Source organism: Danio rerio, chromosome 5 (genome assembly GCF_049306965.1).
Source record: "Danio rerio strain Tuebingen ecotype United States chromosome 5, GRCz12tu, whole genome shotgun sequence".
Taxonomy (NCBI): Eukaryota; Metazoa; Chordata; class Actinopteri; order Cypriniformes; family Danionidae; genus Danio; species Danio rerio.
The window spans coordinates 42,114,119-42,140,000 of NC_133180.1; the positions used below are offsets into that span (position 1 = coordinate 42,114,119).

General features: G+C 37.1%; 1 protein-coding gene across 30 annotated transcripts in view; it reads left to right on the forward strand.

Annotated features, from left to right (window-relative positions):
* The first annotated feature begins 365 nt into the window (after positions 1-365).
* The window catches only part of arid3c (AT rich interactive domain 3C (BRIGHT-like)), a 219,997-nt gene continuing 194,480 nt past the window's right edge, over positions 366-25,882 (forward strand). For 17 of the 30 annotated variants that reach the window (XM_073950905.1, XM_073950911.1, XM_073950917.1 and 14 more), the window contains exons 1-3: positions 366-470; positions 3,391-3,547; positions 12,827-12,888. The gene's annotated coding sequence lies outside the window, so the exon portion shown is untranslated. Of the gene's footprint in view, positions 471-2,856; positions 2,975-3,390; positions 3,548-12,826; positions 12,889-25,882 lie in introns of all 30 variants that reach the window. The other 13 variants (XM_073950909.1, XM_073950915.1, XM_073950919.1 and 10 more) reach the window with 2 other exon arrangements.

Below are 25,882 nucleotides of genomic sequence, written 5' to 3' on the forward strand. Positions count from 1 at the left end.
ACAAGCAGTACAGGTGAAATGATAAGCTAAAATTGTGTGTGTAGTGTATGTGTGTGAATGCAAGTGCATGAGTGTTTCATATCATGCATATGCTGGATGAGTTGGCGGTTTATTCTGCTGTGGCGACCCCAGATTATTATATATTTATATATTATAAAGAAAATTTATATATATATATATATATATATATATATATATATATATATATATATATATATATATATATATATATATGAACAAATGATAAACAATTAATGAAAAAAATGCAATTTTTTTGAAGGATGTATTGCGCGGGAAATTGCATATTTGCGACATCTGTACGTCACATCATTACGGTAAAGAGTAACGTTAGCGGTAGCTCCGACGTCTACCTCACTTCTGTTGTGTTGTAGTTGTGTTTGTTGTCTGGAAAAAGTCGACCACAGCTCTTTCAAAACAGCAACACGAAGGCGAATTATCGTATTTAACTGGTAAGAATCAGTTAACTAATTTATTTGTCTCTGCTCTGAAGAGATGCTATGTAGTTATATGCTAACCGCATCTATTGTTATTGAAGTAAACAAGCAAACCCGAAGCACACCTTTAAACATATTAACGTTACTCTCGCGAAATTTTAACTAACCCAAAATAGATTTTAATGACTCTAATGAGTTTTTATTCATGTTAAAGTGATAGCATTCAATAATGCTAAAGTATATGAAGCGTCAATCCAGAGAATGACCTTATTGAACAACAGATAACGTTACATGTTTTATTTTAAATTCTGTGCCAATATCGTTACCAGCAGACTGAAATGAAGCAAAATACATTCAACAAGTAATTTTGCTTACCTTCATGAGTTTATTTCAATACAGCACAATACATAACTTGAGATAGTTATTTTAATACGTTAATGTTAAGGGATAGTTCCCTCAAAAATGAAGATGTGTGTTCTTTTAAGTTATGCATTCTTAGGTTATTCAAGGTCACTTTTCACGTTTTTCACTTTCTTCAGCAAATCAATAAAGAAGATATGAAGGACAGTCAACTGAAAATCTTAATTCAGAGAAGAAAAAAACACACTTTTATCTAGAATAGTTTTAGAGTAAAAATGTCAGGTTTTATGTTTAATTAGACCAACTGGTTATTCTACAGGCTGCACGCAGTGGCTAGCGCGTTCGCCTCAGCTGGGTCAGTTGGTGTTTCTGCGTGATTGCATGTTTCCCTGTGTTTTTTTTTTTTGAGCGCTCTGGTTTCCCCCACAACACTCCCAAAATTGCGTGAGCTGTATAGTTGTGTCGCCCCTCCATAGTTAAAGACAATTTTACCAACAGGACCGAGAATGAGGAGAAGTCACTTGACAGGCTGTCCTTGCCGCTTTAAAGAGTCGTTTGGCATCTGAGGCCACAGGCTTTCAGGCAGATGGACCTGGTTATTGCACGGTCAGATTGTTTCAACACTGATGATGTGTGACCACATAACGTTCTACATCTGCCTCGATTTGTTTATATCAAAGATGTCACATTTCTTTGTTGCCGAGTGCTAAAGCCATAATTCTGCTCCTCAGAAGAAAACAAACGAGAGCATCAAATACTTCTTTTGTTTTCAGCTACACAATCTGTCAGCTTTTCAAGTGGGTGACACAGTCTCATTAAATTACATGCTTTCCTACTCGATGTGTCAGATATTTATTCACGCAGCTAACAAACCACTTAGAGCTAAGAGTCTGTATGATTTATCTCCCTCTTATGGATATTAAGAGGATCTGGCATCATTCGGTAACGCACATGGTCTCCCTCTTGATGCTTTTCTACAACATCATTTTGGGACTCAAGCTAAAAGCTTCCTAATTATGATTAAGATGTAAATCAATGTGGCAGCGGAGGAGATGAAGACTGTTTATGTTTTATAGTCATACCTGGGCTGAATATGAAGCATGACAGCTGTGGATAACTGCTTTCTGCTACAAGAATCTTTGTAAAATGAAAGATGTATTTATATTGATTTATTCAATTTGAACAAGCATAAATACAGACAAGTTTTAGTTATTAAATGAAACAATTTGTAAATCCAAATAAACCACATCCACATGCTTCAATCAAAATTAATAAATAATTGCTTACTTTGGGGAAACTGCAGGGTTGAGCACTATGTTGAAAGCACAACTTTGATTTCAGTTGTTCTCCAGTGTCCAGCTCACCATTATATTTGATTAAACCTTTTTTATTTAACACATTTTGTAATATTTTATAATGAGCTGGTCAACATTCATTCATTCATTCATTCATTCATTTTGTTTTTGGTTTAGTCACTTTATTAATTCAGGGTCACCACAGTGAAATGATCCGCCAACTTATCCAGCATATGTTTTACGCAGCGGATGCCCTTGCTTACAGCTGCAACCCATCTCTAGGAAACATCCATACACACTCATACACTACGCATGTCTTTGGACTGTGGGAGAACCCGGAGCACTCGGAGGAAACCTACGCAAATGGAGGGGGAACATGCAAATTCCACACAGAAATGCCAACTGACCCAGCCGAGGCTCGAACCAGCAACCTTCTTGCTGTGAGGCGACAGCACTACCTACTACGCCACTACACCACTACCTTGTCAACATTTAATCTTTATTTTTAAAGTAAAGAATCTTAAAATAATTTGCACTTTTAGAAAAAAAATTATTTAAGTGTTTTTCATAATAAAAGATATAATAAGCAGTATCTCTTCTAAATAAAATTACTCTTGGATATCCTGTAAATCCTGTAAATAATATTATATAATATAAACAGTGCATTTCTTACATCTATATTGACATCAATATATATTTTTATGTAAATACCAATTTTAATGTAATGTAAAATATGCTCTCCCAAGGCATCTATGACACAGCTTCCGATCATCGTCAGTAGTGCAAAGTAAGGCTCAAGAATAGGTCAATCGTCCTACTTGATCAGAGATCAGATGTGGCTGCAAACCCTTGACTCGAGACATGGTAGGAAAAGTAATTCAAAAAAATTGACCTGGAAAAATTAGATTAATTATAGGTTCTGATCATTTTGATTACTTTTTGATTAATCGCCCAGCCCTATGTTAATTTATGAAAATAACATATAATTCTCCCTCTAGTTTAATGCATCAAAATCCCTTTTTACGCTAAACACTTTTTGTAAAATCAAAATCTCTCAACATTTACACTTCTATGCATGTTTTCTATTCCCCCAACCCTCACAGCAGAATATAAGCATGTGCATTTATGGTGTTGGTACATATACAGTATGTGGGAGTACACCAACAGTAGAGACAGAAGGATCCCAGAAAATGCTGTTAGCACATCTGTCAGCAATATTTCACACCTGTACCCCTTTTTATAAATCTGTCACCATTTGATTTTCTTTTTTTGCTTTACAGAATGTAAATGGGATGATTTAGAGGGCTGTGACACTTTCTGTAAGCAAGTGAGAGAGGTGAAAGCGGATTTCAGCACCTTCTGCAATTACCACCATTTCCTGGAAGTGCTTAAAGCTCTAAAGGTTGGAGAGCTCTCAGAGATGCATTAATTCTGGAGGTGAGTTCAGGTGCTCGAGTCTGGATGTCTGTGTTAAGAGCTGCTTGAGGTTGTAAATTAAACATGAGCGCTGCTAGTCTGGCCTTGGTCCAGAAATCTGCAGGACACAAGAACCCTGCTGATGTCCAATGCAGTGTCCTGTGGATAAATGACTACTTAACCACAAATCTCAGCTAACTGATGACATTTTCAAAACAAATGATATTGTACCATCTTTTTTACATGAGGCAGGCACATTCTTTCACAGACTAAATTAAATGTCCGAAATAGTGATTGTTAATTAGAATTTTTGAAGTGGAGAGACCATTATAATTTCTATTATACCCTGGATTTACAAAACTTACCGTGGCTGAATATCGTTTCAGCATTGATATTGCAATGTTCGAGTCCACAATAGTCACATTGCAGGGATCTGCAATGTAGTTTTGATTATATTTGACCTGACATTACAGTTAATAACATAGTGGAGTAAATTAAAATTTCAACCTTTGAGTGAAAGTTTATTATTTACATGCGTTTTAAGACCTAATTGTAAGAATTTCAAGCAAAAATAAACATTTAAGCACAATGAATTAAATGTTCCGAGCTTAAAGGTTAATTTTACATTTGTACTCAAAACGATTATTATACAATGGTTATTTAATTTCTTCTCCTTAATGCTATTTGACTCCCCAGAAAATCATAATCATTGTTTATTTGCAACTTTTGTTTGTTTTATTTATTAATTTTTACTGTTGTATTTAACTATGCTTGGCATTTTTTAAATGTTACTTTATGCAGATACGCTCAATACACAATCTATACACAATCATCGCAATCAACCTGAAATTATGAACTCTTTACAATTTATTAAAAAGACCATTTACTTTTTTTATTTGTTTACATATTAAAGTATGTACTCAGCGATGCAGTGGCGCAGTAGGTAGTGCTGTCGCCTCACAGCAAGAAGGTCGCTGGTTCGAACCTCGGCTCAGTTGGCGTTTCTGTGTGGAGTTTGCATGTTCTCCCTGCGTTCGCGTGGGTTTCCTCCGGGTGCTCCGGTTTCTCTCACAGTCCAAAGACATGTGGTAAAGGTAAATTGGGTAGGCTAAATTGTTCGTAGTGTATGAGTGTGTGTGTGTGGATGTTTCCCAGAGATGGGTTGCGGCTGGAAGGGCATTCGCTGCGTTAAAACGTGCTGGATAAGTTGGTGGTTCATTCCGCTGTGGCGACCCCAGATTAATAAAGGGACTAAGCCGACAAAAAAATTTATGAGTGAAGTATGTACTCATACTCCGTTTGCACATTCATAAAAGATCATATGTCTTACTTTATTTAGAATAATTTATTAATGAATAATAATTTATTATTTATTTTCATTAATTTGACAAATAATACCCAACAATTTTTGGTGATAGAATTGACAGCTTTTTTTTTTAGTTAGCAGGTCTTTTTAGGGTACATGAAAAGCTGCAAGAAAGCTGTAACACAAAGGTAACTGCAGTTTAAACCTCCATTAACCACTGAATGGTTAATAACTTTCTTATTGACCTGGGGAAGATGTATTGTCTTTAGTACAGATTCATGAGAGGTTTATTGGCTGTACGATCTCACTTGCATATATTTCTGTTCTGACCCGTGTGTACACATTTTTCTGTTGCATTTCGGTCAAAGATCTTCAAAGAAAACGGGAAAAGCTTATCTGATGAACTGATTAATCGAATAGTTACAGTGGTAGAAATTTAGGTTGAGCCCTTCACAATGGAACAAGGTCGTGGTCAGACAGTGCAATTTAATAATTTTTTACCATGTTATATGTTCTAACTAAATTAAAATACATAAAGAAATGAAGACATTCTCTGAGAAACTATTCTTGTTTACCTTGTCCTTGTATTGAAGTTTCTCTGATGAATGACTTTTTGTTAACACAGGGACCTGTCATAAACTTGCTAAAAGGAAGAGAGCTTGAGATAGAGCTGATTGATTGCTGGCTTGTTAAACAGGAATATAGAGGAAACATGGGCCTGAAAGTCTGCTGTCTCAGGCCAGCAAGTCCTTGGTGTTTTGGCAATTTGCAGCACTTCCTATTTAGACAGCAACAACCTGACTCTCCAGCTGTACACTGATTGGTCCCCTGACCTATTTTCAGGAAGCAATTGAGATAAGACTTCTGAATGGAGCTTTTTTTTTCCATTTCCTCATCCCTGCACTTTGCCCCTAAGTGCAAGGAAATGAACAGTCCTGTGCATGTGTTGACATTATAAATGTGAGAACATCATGTGGGAAAATTCCCTGTTCAAATCTTTTTTTTTCTCTTGAAAGTTACAATAGTTTCTCCTAAAACAGTAACCGTTTCCAACGCATCAAGGTGACACATGCTTTTAAACTTGAACTGGCATTGCACTTTTTTCTTTCTGTCAACTACAATCAGTTGTGTTTTACAATGGAGATTTATGCTTGGCTTTGAAGACAAAGAAACTTGAAGCATAATAAACCTTCTATATATTTTTTTATCAATTAACAATGGAATTAAATCAAATACAGGGTCACTATTTCCAAACCAACTGTGGCACAGTTCGACGTCAAAATTCACTACATTAATCTCGTATTTGAAGGGGCAGTTGCAGCATATCATACCAGTTACATTCCCACATAAAACATGCTTTCTAGCATGAAAATGTTGCACACTTTTTATCAAATTCATTTAACAATGGTAGATCAAGTTGTATGTAGTGTGGCTTTACTCCACTTAGTTATCCAGTGTCCATATGTCTGAAATATACTGAAGCAGCAATACTGTTTTGTACTGTTGCATGAGATTTACACTTTTTTAAAGAAAAATACATTACATTATTGCACATCAGTAACTCACTAGTAACTTTTTAATGTATGTTCCTGTAAGAAAACATTGAAAATAGTTGGAAATCCGGCGACCACAATAATCAAACCCTTGGGAACAACCGTGGTCGGAACCAAAGTTAACAGTGACTGTGTTCTCTGGACTCCTCTCAAGCGGTGGACTTCTACATTCCGATTGCTTGCCGCTGAACCACGTCATAGCTCATTATTATATAGTTAACTTGATTTCAACCCTCCTCGATGTCCCCACCGGAGAAAATGCGCCGCGCTGCTCCTCGCAGCTTATCACCCCTGGCTCTCGCCGATTTCGGTGTGAACGTACGTTATTGACACTTTTGTGTGCCAAAAACAAAACAAATTTTTTGACTATACCGTACACAGTACACCTAATATTAACATGTCATTTAATACATGAAATAAGATCTTTGTGTGTCATCTGGATGACTCAAATGACAATGTCATATTGCTCGTTATAAATATGCCCATGACATGACACGGAAAAGGAGATATAGGTGAACAACGTCCTTTTTACACTTTTTTTTGTTGTTGTTGTGTTTTTGCTGCACAAAGGTGTTACTAAAAAAGGTGAAGAAAACAGGTGTCACATGGAATATTTTGAAGATGTTTTTTACTCTTTTCAATAAGCAAAGCAATATGGTCTATGGAGGATAAGAGAGATCTCGGATTTCATATTAAAATTTCTTTTAATTTGTGTTCCAAAGATGAACGAATGTCTCAGGGGAACCTTTTAAAATGTTTTTATCCTTATTTTTTTTTTGGAGGTGAAAAAATACCATAATTAATATGAATGAAATTCATTCATTCATTCATTCAATTTCTTTTCGGCTTAGTCCCTTTATTAATCCGGGGTCGCCACAGTGGAATGAACCGCCAACTTATCGAACACGTTTTTATGCAGCGGATGCCCTTCCAGCCGCAACCCATCTCCGGGAAACATCCATCCACACACACACACACTCATTCACACACACACTCATACACTACGGACAATTTAGCCTACCTAATTCACCTGTACCGCATAGCTTTGGACTGTGGGGGAAACCAGAGCACCCGAAAGAAACCCAGGGAGTGAATAAAGGTTATGAAGAACAAATATTCAAGGAGTATATTTTGCAGTTATATATTTGATATACAGACGGGCGTCACGGTGGGGCAGTGGGTAGCACAATCGCCGCACAGGAACAAGGATGCTGGTTTGAGCACCGGCTGGGTCAGTTGGCATTTCTGTGTAGAGTTTGCATGTTCTCCCCATGTTCGTGTGTGTTTTCCTCTGGGTGCTCCGGTTTCCCTCACAGTCCAAAGAAATGTGTGAAATGAATAAGCTAAATTGTTAGTATATGTGTGTGAATGCAAGAGTGTATGGGTGTTTCCCAATGTTGGGTTGCGGCTGGAGGGGCCTCCACTGCGTAAAACATATGCTGGATAAGTTGGAGGTTCATTCTGCTGTGGTGACCCCTGATTAATAAAGGGACTAAGCTGAAAATGAATGAATAAATATATAGGCTTTTTGGAAGAAAGAATTTTTAAAAATCAAAAAACTTCAACAAGAGACTGCCTTCTTCTTTTTTAGTGTTGGATTTTTTGGTGCATTTAGGACAGAGGTATGTGTTGCACATGTGCCTTTGAGGTGAACATGGAAGCACAGTTAAAAGAAATACTCAAATGCCAGTCATGAAAATATGGTCTCTTCTTGAATGAATTCCTCCCACATTTTTCTTTAGAATTCTTAGTTTTATACTTTTGTACTTCTATTTTGTGATTCAACACACATATACTGTATGTTCTACATCATGCGCTGTAAAGGCTTCGCACTCCTGTCAAGCTGGTGGTGCTAGATGCATCAAAAAAGTGCAGCTCACAAGAACAAAAACAAAACAGTCTCCTGCAGTGACATGATTGAAGAGATGAAAGGCAGGATATGTGCATAACCAGGTATTGAGCAGTTTGTTAAAAGGAAGTGCAGAGATGAAAATACGGTTCTTGTAAAGTTGTTTGCTTATCTTAGAATCTTTTAAAGTGAGGACGTGGAACACAGATTATGGAGACTGTTAGAGATGAAGACAGAAGGATAAAATTTTCATTTCGAATATTCATTGAATTTATTTAGAACAGGATTTCACATTCAAATGCGAAAACCTTCAAACCTGCAGTCAAACGTAAAATAGGGCTGCGTTCTAGTTGGAGATGGGAATTTTAATAGTAAAATTATTAACTTCTGACTTTAAAGTGTTCCAGTCAGTCCTGCGTCACAGTTAAATTTTTACTATGTGAGAAATGAATATTTCATTACATTTCATGTTATTGTGTCATTTATTATTTTAACACTATATGTTAATTCATTCATTTTCGTTTAAGCTTAGTCCCTTTATTAATCTGGGGTCGCGACAGCGGTTCATTCCAACTTATCCAGCATATGTTTTACGCAGCGGATGCCCTCAGTTTTACTTGATTCTTAATATCCCTTACATGCATATAAGAAAATGATATTTTTAGCACAGTTGTTTGTAAGATTATGTACTGTAAAAAGTGAGCATCATTTCAGTAAAAATATTAATGTTTGGTAAGTTTTTTTGTTAATTGTTGCCTTTAGAACTGAGATATAATTAAAATTTTTCTTATATTTAAGAAATAAATAAAATAAAACTCAGGTAAGCAAACCAAGACCAGACAGGGAGTGACAGGAAGTGAGGGTTTACAAAGGGAGCTTGATTGGGGAGTGAAAGTTGCCAGTGACCTCAGAAGAGTCGGAATGAGGGCCTTGTGAAGTGACTGACATGCTGAAGTTACACAAATTATTTTACTTAGAAAAACTTTATTCACCCCCTGAAGCCATGTGATGCACTTTTTTATTATGGATGGATGAGCCTTTTAAGTATACCTGTTTTTTGTAGAAAGTGGCCTTATTGCTATTTTTGTTTAGTACAGGCATCAGAAACACATCTCCTTGCAGTAAATCTTCACTTGTGTGTGAAGGAAGAATTGTTTACACTCTTTAGACTCTTAATGCTTATTTTATGTTTTAGACATATAAATACACACAATTACTAGTAAAACAATACAATTAAAGTTTGAAAAAACACAAGAAAGTCTATGAGAGTCTAACAATCCATTCAAATATAGTTTGCAGATGTGTAATATTGTTATCAGATACACGCAGTGAAAGTAACATTAGACTGATTTCAGGCGGCTGCCAATTTTAAAAGCAAAATCGAGGCTGCGGAGGGAAGAAACCCAGAAGTATCGTTGGGAGTTACATAGGTACATTGTGTAGCTGGCTGTACATCTTATCAGCAAAGAGAAAGTGACACAAATTTATAATTTCAAGTTTTAAATTTGAAGATCCGTTCTGAATGAATGGTGAAAATAAAAAGGGTAATCAGAGCTCATTTTCAGCTAAATTAAGGGAAATGGCACTAGTTAGCTAATGTTTTCTTTCCCAAACACACGTTTTAGATGTCATTTATCAAACTCAAGTTAATGAACTAATTCTTTCACTATATTAGACCTGTCACGATAATAAATTAAAAGAAAAACCGTCAACTTCCCGTTGACATTCAAGGCACTGTTGGTGGCTTTCTTAAAACAGTGCCGGTTTGCCATTGTGTTCATGTGCTCAACAGAAATGACTGTGATTGGTTGAGAAGGTCATAAGTTCACCCTCCACTAATTACTGAGTACAAACACAGACGAGCGATCTGCTTGATGACTTGACTGATCTTCACGGCTGCTTCGCGGACTAGGTGTCCGTGTATCTTTGTTTGCACTGGGTGTAGAGTGGTAAATTGCTGTGCACTTGTGAACACTATGGTAAATCAGCGCTGTTTTTGAATGCGCTCAGCGGCGCTTAAATGTTAGTGGGAAATGGACGTTTTTAAAACTTTAGTACCGGGACAACACTATTACAGACAACACGCAGACCGCAGTGCTTTGTCGCTCTCCAGGTTACATAGGCTGAAGCACGAAAGCGTCCCCACAGTGTTTAACTTCTCCCAGCTGGCCAGCCACTTGCTTGCATGCATTTTGGGAGTAACTGATGAATTTACGTGCTGAATCCTGCATGTCCCGCTTTGATGAATGTGGCAAACGGTGAACATTCTAAAATAATGGTCGCCTAAAAACTCACTTCCAGTTTCAGATAGAATATATTAAACTCACCAGTGAAAGGGTTAACTACAGAAGTAAAGCAGCGATGGTATAGTTACTTTGTATTGCAAGACTAAAGACATGTTTTTATTCACTTGCCTTTTTTGAATGGTTAATTTTTCCATCTGTTGTCAGGTATAGCTACACTGCAAAAAAGCTTTTTTTTTGCTTAATAATTTTGTCTCATTTCCAGTCCAAAAATCTTAAATCAAGACTACTAGATAAGAAAAATGGCATAAGAAAAGTGATGCTTAAAACTTCTCTTTGAGATTTTATCTCATTAAGATTATATTTCTTACACATTGGCAAATATTTTAGCTTGTTTTAAGCAAACAATCACTTAATTTTGAAGTGTTTTTTTTTTTTCAGAAAACAAGACATGATTTCTTGTGCTATTTCATCTGTCCAGTGTGTATCTTGATATAATTTGTATTTTTATATTTGGACTGAAAACAGGACAAAACTACTTAGTTTTTTATTTTATTATTGTTATAACAGCTCAGGGATGAGTTTTTTTGAATAAAGGGTTTGAAATGAATGTTTTTTTTTTATCTGATTCATCGATTAATCAAAAAAAAAATAGACTGATTAATCGATTTATTAAAATAATCGTTAGTTGCAGCCCTTTAAGCTAAAGAGAATTGGCACACCCCTACCCCTGTGAATGCACAAAACGAAAGGTAGGAGTAAGGGAAGGGCTAAGAGGTAGAATTGGGATTGGGCCTTATAAGTTCTTCATTAGCATTGTTCTATAAAATCAATAATGTTGTTTTGGTCCTGGCTGGAGGTGTTTCTGTGTGTTTGCATGAGTGAGTACATTAACATTGGCACCAATAATCCAATTTTAGAACGATTAGGACAATACTCTGATTAAGAGTCTACCATGTAAACAGCAATTTTTGATTACCTTAATTTGACTAAAGTCATAATCAAACTGAACAGGAATCGAATTAAGACATGGAATATTCCTATTTTAGTCACATTAATTAAGTGCAGTACAGACCTGTAAACTTTTTTGCCGAGTTTCGCAATAGTACATTCCCTACAAACATGGTTGTATGATGCGATTCTCTGCACATACTGAGTCATTAAATGACTGCTTTGCGAAATGAGTTTTTTTTTCATTTTGCGTGCGGTATCAAATTTAATCAAAACTCCAGTTCTTTCTTCATACTCTCATCCAATGGCTCAGTCTGTCATGAGGGCATGCATGAAATGTTCCTAAATGAAAGTGAAACTGGCGAACTGCAGTTAAAGTCAACATGTGAAAAATTAAACTCCATAAAACTCCGGTGGAAACATAGATGGCGTGGTGACGCAATGACATTAATCAATCTACAGTATGTGCTATAACATGTAAAACAATATCATGAAAGGAACATTTTAAAAAACAACTTATGTAAACACCTTAATCATGTTATTATCTTATTTAGATAAGGGCAAATAATTCAATTACTGATGTCCATGTAAACGTATTCAGTGAGTGAGGGTCCAAACCAAATGAACCAAGCCTTAGGATATTTTGACCTTTAACACTTTTACAAAACAGTTTAATCAAGTGTTTTTCATTTATATATATATATATATATATATATATATATATATATATATATATATATATATATATATATATATATATATATATATATATATATATATACATATATATATATATATATATATATAAATACATATAAAATAGATATTTGTAACAAAAAAATTTGATTTTATCTAATGGTTTGACAGACATTTTTTTGGTGGGACTTATCACACAAATATTTTCAAAAACTTTTAACTGTTTGTGCTTGACGAACATCCTCTGTGGTCTGTTGCATGTGTTGTCAATAACAGTTGATGGCTTTTCACAAAACAATACACACTCTGTGGGGGTTTACTGATGACACCACAACTCCCTCGAGAATGTGCAGTGAAAGATAAAAGATGCCTGTCGTTCCAGGGTTGGAACGGTCAAACATAATTGAAGCTATTTTGGTTAAATAGTTTATTTAAATGCTAAATTGTAAATGGAGAAATGTCCTGCATGTGCTTGTTTTTCATTTTGACAGTGAAATTGTTCTCAACTAATTCGATTTATTTATAAGTCAGAGTTATAAAAAGCAACGCTGTTTAAATATTAGTCCTAGCTGCAAGATACAACCTTTTAGTAATCTTTAATGTAACAAATCACACACACTCACAGTTTATGGATAGCATAACTTCTCTAAACATCATGCAGTCCTTTCAGTAACTCTCTAATTTCTCTTATTTCTTTTTTAGGCTCTAATGCAAACATTTCCCTGTAACGGTATCCAGCATATCTACATGAAAGGTGTGGTGAAGTAAGTCCTGGGATTTATTATGGCATGATGAAGGCTGGGAGGCTGTGTGTATTTTTTTTTTCGTTTGCTTTCACATCTGTTCAAATGTCACAGCTGTGGGAGGAAATATGTCTGGTCACTGCAGGTGCTTTTCAAAGACATTCAGTGTGTACAGTCTCGTTTTTTCAGCTTTAAAAAGACAGGGTTTCCCGTCACAAAGACACTGCAGCAGCAGGAACTGCTTGTAAAAATTTCAATTCTCTTCAGCCTCCTTTGTCATGGTCCATGACAGAAAGATTTTGAAATATTTGCATTGTGTGTGTTGTACAATAAGTAATCAGCTTTTTCTCAACTTTGTCAATTCTTGGGGATTATAAAATAAAAAAACAACAAAAGAAAATAGATATAGATATATGATACAACAACTTTTACCAGAGCAGAAAAATTGCAGAGGAGCCAGAGCACTTCAACATCTTTATGAAATCTGTCTATCAACCGACACACGCAAATGCAATGGAAAAAGACTTGGAAGGATTGCATGGTAAAATATACTGAGCTAATATGTTCTCAATGTTCACACGAGAACTTGTTATACTGTTTGCATTTGTTTCAGCTAAAACCAGATGTGGAAATATTTGTTCAAAGATTATTTGTCATCATCTTGGAAGCATCTGTGGAGCAATTACATTAGCTGCTTCTGTAGCTTCTTCATTTTTGAACATTTCAAAGGTCTACATGTCATCTTGATTTGTTATGCAGACAGCAGGACATAGCAGATGGTAATACATCTTGAAAGACTTTTATTAAGAATGTTTAATTGCATTTTCACGAGTTTAATTAGATGTGATAAACAGAATCTGTTTGCAAATTGACAGAACCAAATGCTCTGTTCAGAATAGTTTAGAGAGAAAATATAAACAGGCTTTGCTTGCATATTTTCAGAATGGCTACAGTTTGTTTTGAGGTAAAAGTCTTACCTCACAAAACTTTTTCTGTTTTTTTTTCAATAACAAGTGGGAAATGTACACCATATGTGCCCATTCAGGAAGTCATGTAAAACAAAGTTATGTAAAATTAAAAATACACATAGTAGCAATATAATCAGAGTATAAAAGAGGATAAAAGTTTACTCAGTATAAACACCCTAAATTTCAACTCAAATTTGGGTTAAAATATGGACCCAAACCCCATGTGCTGGTTAAAGTTTTACATAAAATGTATAACTCCGTGTAATTACAGCTGTATTAAGTCAGGTCCGCTATAGAGGTGAGGATCCAAATGCAGCTTAAAGCTGCGATCACACTGGGCTTTTCCTCCCATAGACTTCCATTCATACGTACGCGAATGCGTCAGACCGGAAACACAGGGTCATGGGTCAAATTTCGCAGGTTGCTGTGGTGCAAAGTTCAAGCTTAGTGAACTCTGACCTGCGAAATCGCATCACTTGACTGCGTGAGACCAATCGAGGATCAAAACATGACCCCTCTGGACAGAAATTTAAAACATGGAGTAATCGCTCGCTTTTATAAATGTCTAATAAGCTTGTTTAATCTCGTCCCCTTTCACAGCGCTGCACGACAGAATATCGCATGCTGAAACTCTAATGTGACTGCAGCTTTATTTTGGAATAGCCATACAGGCAATGTCAAATCAGGAACAGACAGGAGCATGAAGACAATTCAGAGAGTAAACAGGTGATTGGTTGGGACTGGCAACAAAACAACAAACAAAAAAGAATCAAAAAAAGGATCAAAAACACACTTTGCAATGCTCACTTACAGCATACAAGACTCAGCCACGATGTGTGTGTGTGTGTGAGCTGTGTTTAAAGTCCATTTAATTAGTCCTGAACAGCTTCAGCTGTGTATGTGCAATCAAGGGTGATTTGGAAGGGTTCAGTAGCATATGTGTAGTGAGTGAATGTTGTCCAGCGATCTGCACAGGCTAGATTGCTGGTGATTGAGACAACACAGAGGCCGAATCTGAGACTTAACCTAATTATTAAAAGAATGTTCAATAGTCTCAATGTCATCGATTCGGTCCCTGATACTCCCCTTTTTCACCAGCAGAGGTCCCCCTCACCTCGAGTTTTGAATTATTCCCAACTACAAGTCAACTACAACTACACTTAGTAAGCACCGGAAAGCTATCTAGTCCCATATAAATACACGCTGGTCCGATCATTCAGTGCAAAGTTTTGTTTTGCCTTGCGGACATCACTGAACATTTTTTTTTCGTTTACTGTGTTGCTGACTTGATCTGACTTCCTGGACTTTAATTGTTATCTTCCAGCCCACTAAACTTGCTTGTTTACTGGCTATGAGTCCTTTCTGCCTGCCTATGACCTACACCTGTTTTCCGACGTACGATTTTCTTCTGCCTGCCTTGACTATAGCCTGTATTTACGTTTGCTCCTGCATTCCACCAGCTGATTGGCACTTTGTAAGTGAGTTAACCTCCTGTGGCTACACAGGTGTAAATCATTATTTCTTTATTATCCTTTTGTACAATAAAGAGCTGCAAATGGATCATCAGTCTAAAGATACCTCAATACAGAAAACTTCGCCAGAAACTGATCCAGTGTCTATCACTCAACTAACCATGGAGCTCTCATCACAAGCTCATGTTTAGGCCACTCACCAGGCACAACTCCCCCATCTCACCTTCCACCGAACGACTGGTAAAAACCCTACAGGGGCTTAATATCACTGCTGCCATGCCAGTATCACCCCACCACAAATCCAACTGCCTTATCTTGCCTTTGCTAATTCAACACTCATCGCCAATCCACATTTAGTGTTTCCTTGAAAGTTCAATAGAATAAATGAAAGGGATTTCTTCTTCAATGCACATTATTTGTAGCCCAGCAGCCTATGCTCTATTCTACTGATTTGTTTGTTCAATACTTACTGGAAAGGCACTAGATTATGCTACAGCAATTTGTAAGGATAGCCCTCCTAACTTTCCCACATTTGACGCCAGTGTTTTGGAGCTCTCTTTGAACATCCAGAGGGGGAAAAGACACTGGAGAGGAAATCCTGTCATTGCGTCAGGGCAATCGCACAGCAGTGAATTATGTGCTACACTTCACAGTCTCTCTGCCCAAATGGGGGGCCCGAGGACCCACTGAAAGTACTCTTTCGCCGTGGACTAAGCATAGAGTTGCAATCGGTAAATCTTTTAATTAATTCATTTAGTTATCCATCCGTATAGACAGTCTAATCTGTTCTCAACGGCTTTCTTGGCTCACACAATTTACTCACATTCATGCCTTTGCTTTTCCCGATCCTCAACCAATGCAGCTAGGTCTAACTTGCTTAACATCTGAAGAGCGAGAGGACTCCGGTTTCGCCACAATCTTTGTGTTTATTTTGGCCATGCCGGTCTCGTTAAGAGTATATGTCTCGTGAGACCCATGAACAAGGATCCTTCTGTGAGTTCCACTGCTATCTAGTCCTTCAATAATCAGTGTGTAGAAATTTCTGTCACAATTTTTTTACTTAAACAATTCAATCCATTTAAATGTCATGATTGATTCAGAAGCTGCAGGAAACTTTTGCCAGAACTTCCATTCCTTTCTTTACAGTCGTGGCACTAGATGGACACCCTCTGCGGACCATAAATGTAATATAATTTAATTTAATATAAAGTGGGACCGGACATTTAAATAAGATAAATTTAATGTGATGTAAACTTCATCATTTACTGTTAACCTTAAAGCATTTAAGTATCAACTTAGCTAGGTATTTAAAGCCATCAAAACAGTACATAATCTTACACAGCCTACGTTAGGTCCAAAAAAAGGATTAATAAATTTATCTCGCACAAACCCCGTTTACACTGTCAGGTCTTGATGCCCAATTCCGATTTGTTGCCTATATCAGATTTTTTTGCTTGTCCGTTTACACGTTCATTAAGGTTGTACTCACACTATCAGTGTGCCAGTCAGAGTGCGGTTCACTTGGACTTCGGCGCGGTACACTTGTGTGCAGGGCTTAAATGAACGTGTAAACGGACAAGCAAAAAAATCTGATATAGGCAACAAATCGGAATTGTGCAAAACGCGCCTAACCCGGAAACTGAAAGCGAGATGTGACTTTTAAGGGGCTGTTTCATATGGATTTATTAACTGTTCAGTGAACGCAAACTGTCGTAGTTAATTAAAGACACAAACCCCTCACTGCACGACAGCTGTGCACCTTCAGCAACCTCATAATTCCTGCAGCACGGTGACTTTTTGACTGTTTATGAGCGTCAAAATTGGCCGATCTGTTCGGCGAGTTCTGCCATCTTTGCCACACTAGCCATTGCAAAATATGCGAAGTGTTGTTTAAGCAGTGAATGGTTCAGTCTTGATTTACCCCCACGCAGTTTATGTAATGGTATGGCCCTGAATCCTGATGTGTGTGCGCACTGGTGTTGGAGAGAATAAAGTTGCTCTGTGTAGAAGATCACGCCGGCGCAGTCATCATAACAACGTGCCCACCACAAGCTTCGTCCACCGTGACTGATGAGGATTAAAGCGCAGTGCGTGTATTATTAGCGACAAAATGCAAAAGTTACAACATGAAGTTCGCCTAACTTTAAAATGATTTTGAGGCGGAGGAGGTGGAAAAGGGCCGTCAGCTAGCGCTTATGTCTGTTTACCTTTTGGAGCCCCAGCCCAGACGACGCTTGTGGTGGGCACGTTGTTATGATGACTGCGCCAGCGTGATCTTCTTGCAGTCAAACAATGCAAAAATGCTTTAAAGTGTAGTGTACGCATTACAGCCTCACATTTGACAAGCTCTAAGCGAGTGGGCGTAGCCACCGTAAACTTTTGATTTTCAAGACAGCCTCGCCGCAGCCAATCACCAGCATTTGATCCGGGCACGTTGACAAGATTATACCCTTGGGTATCGAAATTTGGTACCGAACGAAAATGATTTTTTCGATACTTGATAGTATCGAGACTATTCAGTCGGTGCTCTAAAAGTATCAAACTCGATACCCAGCCCTACTTATAGACTGGGAGGACTATGGTCCAGAAGAAAAATATCTTCAATCTGTCACTTCTCATAGAATTTCAAAATCTTCATCCAAAGAAACCGGCTCTACAAACCTGATTTAGACCCTGAAGTAATTTGCCTCATTTCAGGAGCTGCTCGCAGGGTGGGGGCTCTGTCATCGGTTCGGTCCCGGATACTTTCCTTAGGGCCTACTCACACTATGCTAGTCGAACCGTGCCCAGGCCCGATTCCCAAATCGTTTGAGAAGTGTAAGTGCTCTGAATCAGGCTCAGGCACAGTTTACTTGGCCGGCTCTGGCCCGGTTGGAAGAGGTGTGCTTGAGCACGGTTTACTTGGGCTTGGCGCGGTACACTTGTGTGTGAGTGCAAAACGTGCCTAAGCCCGAAACTGAAAGCGAGAGTGACCTTTAAGGGACTGTTTGATATGGATTTATTAATCATTCTTACTGTTCAATGAACGCAAATTGTCGTAGATTATTAAAGACGCAAGCCCCTCGCTGCATGACAGCTGCACTCTCAGCAAACCTCCTAATTCCTGCAGGAGGAGGAGGGGTAAGAGACAAGTGTGCTTTGGCCCGGTTCAAGGCAATTGTACATTGTGTCAGTACGCCATGGTTTCCGCTACATTCATTCTTCCACGACAAAATTCATCCCGCCATAGCTACATTACAGCTTCTCATTCAAAACATTTTATTTTTTTAATAGCGGGTAATAATCGCACCAAAACGTATTAAAAGATGAGAGAATTATAACAGCGCAAACTTTTCTGTAACCATAGTAGTGCTGTGCATTATTTATTTACCCCGTTAAGGTTGCGGGCTGACAAACTGACAGGCTGACTGAAAAGTGCATGATGCGTGTGGCCAGCAAACACGACGTATAGTCGTTTCACTTTACTTCAGGACGCATTAATATCGCTCTGTAGGTCTATTAGAGACATTCATAAATATTTCTAGCAAATCTAATAAATGCTGGAGACATACTTGTTACATAAAAACACTAAATCGCACTTCAGCAGCGTTTACTTGAGAGTGCACAAGAAGATCTGCGCGCTCTTGAAGCTGCTTATATTTTCGGGGGCGTGCAAGAAGTTTTGTGCACGAGCAGAGGAAATCGGTGCGCAAGCAAAGAGATCCGCATGCTGTAGGCTATTACATAAATGCGATCTCGACTTCTAATACTGCACTCATGACATTTGTCATTGAAATAACGCCACAGGTAGTTGGTAGATCTGTGTAAAAAAGGCCTGCCGCCACAGCTGGAAAAAATCCTATATAAAACACTGTACGCCCTTATTCACTGCCGAGATCCCCCTCACAGACCATTGAACTCTGCTTGTTTACCACCTACGACTGGTTTTTGCCTGCCCATGATCCACGCATGTTTTCTAATCTACGATTGTCTGATGCCTGAATATAGCCTGCATTTTTGTTTGCACCTGCATTTCACCAGCTGTTCACTGGCACTTTGTGAGTGAGTTAACCTCCTGTGACTAAACAGGTGTGAATAGTTATTACTGTATTATACAATTAAGAGCTAATGTACAATAAAGATCTGCAAATGGATCCTCAGTTTACAGATCCCTCATTACAGTCAATGAGTAATCCATATTGTAAAAACAGGCTAAAGGGTCAATACAGGGAGAGTTCAAACAAGGAACAATGAATTTTTAGAAAAAATATGTAGTAATAGCTTTGGAAATAGATTTACCAGTCTTTCTTTTTATTTACAGTGGCACTTTATATGATCTGGTTAGTGCTAATGTCACAGTGCATTGTCACCCAAATTTTCACCCATACAAATATCATCCAAATGCATTGTCGCAAAAATTTATTTGTTGCATCATTTAATTTTTTTGGTCTATACTATGTACTTATACTTTAATGAACGGGTTAAATAGAATTGCATTACTAAAAATACAGTTTTTATTGGCTATAACTAGACCATGTCCCAATCTCAATTCTAATATTTTACCCCTACCCCCTCCCCTTGGCCCCTGAAACTGTGAATGGGAAGGGCTTTAAATTTAACCCTAAGAAATAGGACACCACTACAACACCTGCAGACGTCATCATGTCGTCTCAAGCTCTTACTCATCGATGGCGACTGCTGTAATTATTCCAGTTGCGTTATTTTTTGGTGTTTATCTTAATCTTAGTAAATCACAGAAGGCAATAATATCATGTTATCATAGCAATATGATGTGGCAATATGCTTGTATTTATAAGCGTATTTATACCATGACCATATTCATCTTTGTAACTGCAAGAAAATGACATTAACGTCACTAATGTATAAAATTTAGTGGGCTTTTAAATTTTTTTTTAAAAGCATGACCGTAAAACATGAATGCCATTACTAATGTATTGAAACATATGCTTATTTTCTATGAAATTTCTGTACCCCATGGTTTCTATTGCAGTTTCAAGGGTTATCTAGCCCTTCCCCTTAGCCCTATGCCTTCAAGCTAAAGGTAAATGGGACACCCCTACCCCTTTATGTGAAGGTGATAAATAGTGGGGGATATGGGATAGAATTTGAATTGGGCCTAAATGTCATCAGTTTTAATAAACGAAAACAAGACCAAAATATCATAAGTTTTTGTAAACTAAAAATACAGAGAGTGCAGAATTATTAGGCAAATGAGTATTTTGACCACATCATCCTCTTTATGCATGTTGTCTTACTCCAAGCTGTATAGGCTCGAAAGCCTACTACCAATTAAGAATATTAGGTAATGTGCATCTCTGTAATGACAAGGGGTGTGGTCTAATGACATCAACAGCCTATATCAGGTGTGCATAATTAATAGGCAACTTCCTTTCCTTTGGCAAAATGGGTCAAAAAAGCACTTGACAGGCTCAGAAAAGTCAAAAATAGTGAGATATCTTGCAGAGGGAAGTAGTACTCTTAAAATTGCAAAACTTCTGAAGCGTGATCATCGAACAATCAAGCGTTTCATTCAAAATAGTCAACAGGGTCGCAAGAAGCGTGTAGAAAAACCAAGGCGCAAAATAACTGCCCATGAACTGAGAAAAGTCAAGCGTGCAGCTGCCAAGATGCCGCTTGCCACCAGTTTGGCCATATTTTAGAGCTGCAACATTACTGGAGTGCCCAAAAGCACAAGGTGTGCAATACTCAGAGACATGGCCAAGGTAAGAAAGGCTGAAAGACGACCACTGAACAAGACACACAAGCTGAAACGTCAAGACTGGGCCAAGAAATATCTCAAGACTGATTTTTCTAAGGTTTTATGGACTGATGAAATGAGAGTGAGTCTTGATGGGCCAGATGGATGGGCCCGTGGCTGGATTGGTAAAGGGCAGCGAGCTCCAGTCTGACTCGAGACGCCAGCAAGGTGGAGGTGGAGTACTGGTTTGGGCTGGTATCATCAAAGATGAGCTTGTGGGGCCTTTTCGGGTTGAGGATGGAGTCAAGCTTAACTCCCAGTCCTACTGCCAGTTTCTGGAAGACACCTTCTTCAAGCAGTGGTATAGGAAGAAGTCTACATCCTTCAAGAAAAACATGATTTTCATGCAGGACAACGCTCTATTACATGCGTCCAAGTACTCCACAGCGTGGCTGGCGAGAAAGGGTATAAAAGAAGAAAAACTAATGACATGGCCTCCTTGTTCACCTGATCTGAACCCCATTGAGAACCTGTGGTCAATCATTAAATGTGAGATTTACAAAGAGGGAAAACAGTACACCTCTCTGAACGGTGTCTGGGAGGCTGTGGTTGCTGCTGCACACAATGTTGATGGTGAACAGATCAGAACACTGACAGAATCCATGGATGGCACACTGTTAAAAATTGTCCCGTTAAAAAACAGTAAAATACTGGCAGCTGCAGTTGCCAGCAATGTACTGTTATTTTACAGTATGTTGCTGTAAAAATACATGGACTACATTGATTTACACAATACTCAAGTGAACTCATTTTGCTCACTGAAAGCAACTGCCTCAACTTGGTCAACTGCTGAATGAGTTAATGAAGTAATGTGCTATATATGCTTAGAAGCATACTTATAATGATAACTTATTTTAGTTAATTAAAAAAGTTCGGTTTAACTCTAATGTCTTATTTTTCACAACAGCACACATACATGTAAATCTGGAATCACCAGAGAGATACTGACTGCATCAGCAACTAAACAGCCGCTATCTTTAAATAGAGAAACATGCAGAATAACATCAGCAGTTCATTGTTCATCTTTAACTCATACACTGGCTCTACTCTCCTCCACAACGGTGACAGACAGAAGAAATTAGCTTCTGGTTTTACAGAAATATACTGTTTTTTCCTTGATTTAACAGTAATCTACTGGCAGCTGTGGTTGCCAGCAATCTACTGTTTTTTTACAGTCTACTTCCGTTGTTTAAATTAACAGTATATTCCTGTTATAATACATTTTTACACTGTGTTTTTACCTCTCACACCTTTAACCCTTTAAACCCCAGAGCATATACTTCAGTTTTTATTGAAGTGTCCACACTACTGAGTTTTCAAGAAACATGTAGCAAAGCTGAAGTAAATTCATTAATTAACTGACAAATTAAATGATAATTGAGGATTAACAATGAACAAATGAATAAATACTGAAGGGAAAAAACAAGAACAGAACATACAAAACTACAACTTTAGTCACAGCTTTATAATGAAATAACCTGAAGAACAACAAATGATTAAATCATTTAAATGATCAGCGGATGATTAAACAACTCTACAAACATCATCACCAGCTACACTTATTACTTAATACATGTATTTTTGTATAACATCTACTAAAGTTCTTCTTGAGAAAAAGTTAAAGTTTTACGTCACCATCATGGAGAACAGAGTTTGCTTTAGTTGGGCTCTTAGCCCTGTCATTTTTAACATTTATATATCTTGGCTGCTACAATTGTTAAGAACTTTGTTTAAAAAGCTCTTTTGATGTGGCAAGATAGTTCATGTTGCTGTTAAATGTCAGAGTCTGTTCTCATTTAGTATAATAAAATTTACTGCTTCTATTCAATTTTAAATCTATTGTTTAACATTATATGTCTGTCTGTGGCAATGATTTCTGTAAGTTTTTAAGAATTTCTTGGACAAAAACACTTTGCTCTATGGTGTAATTTGCACTCAAACAGACATCAATAATCAGCGTATGAACCTCAATAATGGTGACGACTAACAAAATTAACAGTTTAACTCACAAACAGGCAACTGAAAGTCTAAACATAAACAACAGCAGAATCAAACACAAATAAAGAAAACTGTTAGACCATTATACAACATTTATTTATACCGCAATGCATGCTGGTATATTTGTACAGTGCCACTCCCAGCATGCATTGCAGCATGAAACATTTGAGATGTTACCATTGTTGAGATACAAGGTCAGATTCATGAGGTCTGAGTGTGTATTTGTCATAACTGAACTGTTTTTGTATGTTATTTCTTAACTGTTAAGTAATTACGGAGGTATCTTTCTGTTTTCACTTCTCATTAATTAAATTAATACCTGCAACTAAGCATAAATCTATTACATGTGGCCCTTCTTCCAGATTTATAACACAATATTTATCAGAACTAATTTCAGACAAAAAGATTTCTCTATTTATTGACTTTCCAACTTTATTGCTATAATACAAGCATTTTGTTAACTCTTTATTATAGTGATTGGAGAGTCTGAATTAATAAGATCAAAGGTGAAGAGCCCAACTAAACCAGCCCCTCACTCCATTACGGTGACACAAAAAACACCTTAATTTCTGTTGGATCTCAATGAGAATTGTATGGAAGTCAAATCAGTCAGTAATAAGTGTGTCTGCTGTTGTTTGTGGAGTTGTTTAATGATCCTCTGCTGAGACTGAAGCTGTTTTATTTTATTTTATTTATTGTTGTAACTCAAGTCACTGTTTGTGTTTCTTGTTTATTTTCTTCAGTAATTGTGATTATTAACAGCAGGTGTTCATCAGTGTCTGAATTCACTCATTAGTGTTCATTAAAACTGTCAGGTGAACTATATTAGTGAACTAGTGTATGAAATAGTGAACAAGGACACAGTGTGATTTCAAACACAGACTTCAAAACATCGAATCTGAACTCTGTTAGCTCACAGTTTTCTGCAGTTGGTTACTTTCTCGAAAAAAAAATGTTACCCAGAAAGCACTGTTTTTAACAGAATATTACTGTTTTAGTGAAAAAACATTATTTTACCGTAGAATTTGACCGTTTTTTAACAGCAATTTTTAACAGTGCAGGCTTTTGAGTGTCCTTGCAAAGAAAGTTGGCTATATTGGTCACTGATTAGTTTTTGTTTTGTTTTTGAATGTCAGAAATGTATATTTGTGAATGTGGAGATGTTATATTGGTTTCACTGGTAAAAATAAACAATTAAAATGGGTATATATTTGGTTTTTGTTAAGTTGCCTAATAATTATGCACAGTAATAGTCACCTGCACACACAGATATCCCCCTAAAATAGCTAAAACTAAAAACAAACTAAAAACTACTTCTAAAAATATTCTGCTTTGATATTAACAAATTTTTTTGGGTTCATTGAGAATATGGTTGTTGTTCAATAATAAAATGATTCCTCAAAAATACAACTTGCCTAATAATTCTGCACTCCCTGTAAATAAAAATAGTCTTACTAATAGAAAGATAATTCTTACAAAAATAAGACTAAAATGCTTATACTCTTATCTTGCCTAAAACTTGACTAGAATAAATTAATTAAGAATGTGACTAAAACAAATAAAAACTAAAATGACAGCTTCACACCAAGACTAGACTAAAACTAAAATTAAAACAGGCCACCAAAACAGCACTATACCTGTAGCAAATAAACAGAAAATATAGCATTGGAAAATGCTCAGTAAAATACTTCACAATGAGTGTTTGGTGTGGCCAATTTAATAGGGTGACCAAACAGGAAGTGTCTCTAAAAGCTAGGGGGATTTCATGATCTGAATATGATTTTGAGAGGCACGATTCATTCCAAAATGATTCGTCACCTACATTTTTCCACTACTTATTCAGCCGTGCAAATATATCTTTCCAACTTTACATTTTAACTAGAATTTGTATTAGATTTTAACCAGAATTTAAGTCAACATAGCTGTTCCAAGTTACAACAGGTTTGCTCACTAGTTTTCTTTTAAAGCAAAGTAACTAATAATTTTTTGAAGTGTGGGAACAGTGGTAGTTGAAATCCTAAGACACATTGGAAGTCGGTGAGTCCTGTAGATAAGGGATCTAGAGAGCTCCAAGGATTCTGGGCATATTCAGCTTAGGGAAGAAATTCAACTTGTCAGATTACATGTACATGTAGGAGTACTTGATTTAGTCTCTTAACCTGACTGTTTGACTGTGGAAGGTATCCAGACATGGGGCTTAAATTCATGTCAAGATTTTTACAAAAGGCTTCTAAACTTGGGAGGTGAATTGTGCCATGGAGATTGAGACATGGTGGATTAATGCTTGTGAGAAGTCCTTAGCAATGTGAAGTCACTTCATTGGCACTAGGCGGCAGACTGTAAAGAATTGGTCAGTTTTTAACAAAATTACTGTACAGCTATCAGACCAGGGAAAGTCAATGAATAGGTGGAACCATGGAAATTTTGGTATTGGCATGGGTTTGAGCAGATTAGATGAGGGATTCTTGTGGGTCTTAAACTGTGGGCAGATTGACATACTCAATGGGATCCTTGGACATACATACCTTGAATGGTCCAGGAAATTCTTGGATGGCCAGCGTTAATAGAAATGTTGTGAGAGCAGTATTACAAGTTGAGATCACATTTATTTAATGCGAGCATGCGAATCTCTTTGCTTGTGTGCTTGTGCACAAAACTTCTTGCAAGCCCCATTAAATAAATGCTGCTAAAGTGCGATTTAGTTTGTTTATCTAAAAAGTTTGTCTCCAACATTTATAAGATTTGCTAGGAATGTTTAATGAATTTCTCCAATAGACACCTACAGAGCAGCAATAATGCGTCCTGAAGTGAAACACCAT